Below are 3,855 nucleotides of genomic sequence, written 5' to 3' on the forward strand. Positions count from 1 at the left end.
AGAATAAAATTAAAATATCATTTTTTTTCTTCCCATGTATATGTATTCTTTTTTCAAATAACTTCTAAGTTGTTGGGAAATAAATAATTATTAAGGTGATTTGGACCTAACTCGGGTCCCTAAGGAAAAAGACTATCCCCTACACAAAATAACATGTATGGAGGTATGATGTCAGCTTAGGCCAGACTGTAATGAGGGCTGGACATGGGTTGTGGGAAATTGAGTGATGAAAAGAGAACTGGTGGAGTTTTATATTAACCAAGGGGAATGCCTTGGGAAATTCTCAGGCTAGAATGACCAGGATGAGACATGATGTTAAAGTTACTTCCAAAGGATATAATAAAATTAGAGAAGTCTTTTTTTTTTTTTCACTATAAGTGAAAGCAGCTTCATGAAAACAAAGAAGTCGGCAAAAAAAAAAAATCCTGATAGCAAAAGTATTGCATTTATTACCAAATGTCACTTTGCATTTAGTACCAAAAATAGGAGTGGCATGATTTCTAATTTAATCATGATTTACATCAAGAGGGGAAAAAAGGCCAAAAATAATTGAATGCAAATTATCAAAAAGCACCAGCTATTATACTTAAGGGAAGATCGGGGACTTTTCACATGCATTGTTGAGCCCCAAGGCCTACTTCTCTGCAGGTGCTTAATTGTGAGTGGGGTGTACTAAACCAAAGTATTGGACATTCAACTAAATGCCAGAGTAAGTTTGAAAATTCTACCATGAGCTAAAACAAAACTCTAAGACTTCTCTGTTTAAAAAAAACACACAAAACAATTACCATTAACAGGTGAATTTTATGGTATGTAAATTATATCTCATTAATGCTTTAAAAAAAACAAAACCTACAAAGCTCTCCTAAAAATTGTATAGGTGGTAGTTAAAAATTATTTTTTCATCTTGTAGGAAATTACTAATTTTTCATTCATATTTCTTATCACAGTTTTAATTTTTCCAAGATACCTAACATGTGCCTTCATAAGCATGCTTACAAAAAATTCAGTAATGCAGGGAAATTGAGAAGGCAGTTGGACTAAATAATTAAGAGCATAAGTTTTAGTGTCACACTAGCAAGTTACTTAAAATATTTGTGCCTCACTTTCCTCAACTGTAAAATGGAGATGATAATGATGATGATGATGATAAAGCAATTTCATGAGTGATTACCATGTGTTAAGGGCTGTTCTAAAAACTTTATATTTATATCTCTTTTAATCCTCACAACATCCCTATTATTTAGGTATCACTTTTATTTCCATTTTACAGATGAGGAAACTAAAGGCACAGAGGATTTAAGTAATTTGTTTTAAGGTGACATGCCGGGAGCCGGTCCATCCTTGCTGTTTCAAGGGACCTGGCATATATGGCATACAGTTCTTAAAATGTTTGCTCACCTTCTTGGCGCTGTGTTTTAACCAAGGTCACCTCTCCGAGAAAGGTTGAATCCCCAGGTAGGGATTTTCCCCTGAAGTTAGGGAGGGAATAAAACCCCTCAACTAAGTGCCAGGCGGGTAATTAATCCCTTTAACTATGAACAATCATGCTTAAACTACATAATCTTTTCTCCCTGGAATGGAGATAAGAAACGCCCTAACCTTTGTAATAGAGATTGATAGGATTGAATCAACTAGTATAAATACAGTTGTAACAAGACAGAAACACTCAGAACTTAGAACACAGAACTCATGAGACAGAATTCAGAAGACAGAACCTACACGGAGTCTGGAGACAGAAGAAATTCGCTGGAGAGAACATGGCAAAAGATCCTGGACTGAACCTGACTACAGAAATTGGCAAGAGAACCTGACTAGAACCTGGCTACAGAACCTGGCTGGAGATCCTAAGCAGAACCTCTCTGGAGATCCAGACCAGAACTTGGCTGGAGATCCTGGCTAGGCTGCTGATCAACTGAACACTGTCTCCGTGTCCTTCCTTCTTCGCCGACTCCGTCCACACCTTTGGGGACCCCTGGACCCGCTGGGGTTGGACCCCGGCAGTGACAGCCACTCAGCTAGTCTGTTTCTAAGATGAGGGAAATAGTTTAAACTCTGAAATATCTACAAGCAGAAAGAGCCCACACTCTTAGCCCCTAGTGTCTTCCTCATGGGGATTTGATGAGTAAGTGAAATAAAACAGGAAAAGCTTTAGAACGGGGCCTGGAACATGCAAAAAATGTTAGCTTTTATTAATTATGATAAAGTGAAAATCTCCCTTTTTCTGTATTGGACTGCCCTCCTTTCCCCAAAAGATATCACCATTAACCCATATATTTTACATTTAAATATACTTTCATGTAAATAGAATAACATTAAACATATTATTTAGATACTTGCTTTTAATTTGTCCACGTGTCTTTGGATAGTTGGAGACATTTACATGACAGTGCATAAAGATCATTTAATTTAGGATGAAGATGATAGTTAAATTAGGTGGGGAGGATGACTTAGTTAATTAATGGTATAGTATTACCAGTTTTCTTTTCTTCCAATGAATATTGGCTCCAATGGTCTGGGGCCTACAGAGTATCTGCTCCCAGGGGAAGGACAGGCTACTGCATCTTCTACCTCTCACCACTAAGAAATAGGCACAAGGAGCCTAGCCCAGTGGTCAGCAAACTGCGGTCCCATGAGTGTGGCTCTTCCACAAAATATCACGTGCAGGCGCGCACGTACAGTGCGATTGAAACTTCGTGACCACACTCAAGGGGCCAAAGAGCCACATGTGGCTCGCGAGCCGCAGTTTGCTGACCACTGGCCTAGACTTTTGTGATGGCAGATATCATTCTGGCCTAGTTACTGAATGAGTTACGAGGCTGCCGGATTTAAACCGGGCCCTGATCCAGAGAGGTAATTTTGTTGCAGGTTCAAACAGTGAGCAAGCCCCAAAAAGAGTCACAAGGCAGACAGATTCTAGATCCAGACCCCCAGGATTCTAGGATTCTGTGGCACAGAACAATTCACTGCTTGAAAAACACACATGATGGAAACGGTACATTCAGAGGAGAACTGGTCCAGAGAGTACGTGTTACTTGAATAGGTGGCCAAAACCTCTATGTCACCTCACATTTTGCACTGGTGCCTCTCCCCCAGATCATAATTACAGCCCTGTGGTATTCTCTATGACTAAAGTAGAGGGGGAAGGAAAACATTTTTCCTCTATCCTCTTAGGTTTTCTAGTTGGGGCTCATAAATCCAGCCATGGGCAAACTACGGCCCACAGGCCAGATCCGGCCAGTTTGAAATGAATAAAACTAAAAAAAAAAAAAGACCGTACCCTTTTATGTAATGATGTTTACTTTGAATTTATATTAGTTCACACAAACACTCCATCCATGCTTTTGTTCCGGCCCTCTGGTCCAGTTTAAGAACCCATTGTGGCCCTCGAGTCAAAAAGTTTGCCCACCCCTGAATTAGACTGACAAAAGACAGATTAACAAGATAAAAACCAGCAAAGTTTCATTAACACACTAGACAAGTGACAAGACAAAGGAAAAGAACTTTAAATTTCTAAGGAAGGAAAATATATTGGGGAACTGATGGAAGTAAAGACTAGTTAGTAAACCTTTGTATATAAATTCCTCTGGTGGTATCTCTGGGCTAATACAGGTCTAGAGTTGTCTCTGGTAATGAACTTCTGTCCTTCCTGGTAGAGAGAGGAAGAAAAACACCTTTGTAAATTTATGTCTTGTTTTTAGGCAAACAGGGAGAGGGCAGAGAGCTTTTCTTGTCTCTCTTTCTCCTCAATTGCCTTCAGCTCAAAATACTCTTTATGTAAAAGTGGCATATTCTGCTCCTTCCCACTGATTAAAGGGAACATGCACGCCTCCCTCACTGCCTCTGAACTGTCGC

Source organism: Myotis daubentonii, chromosome 9 (genome assembly GCF_963259705.1).
Source record: "Myotis daubentonii chromosome 9, mMyoDau2.1, whole genome shotgun sequence".
Taxonomy (NCBI): domain Eukaryota; kingdom Metazoa; phylum Chordata; class Mammalia; order Chiroptera; family Vespertilionidae; genus Myotis; species Myotis daubentonii.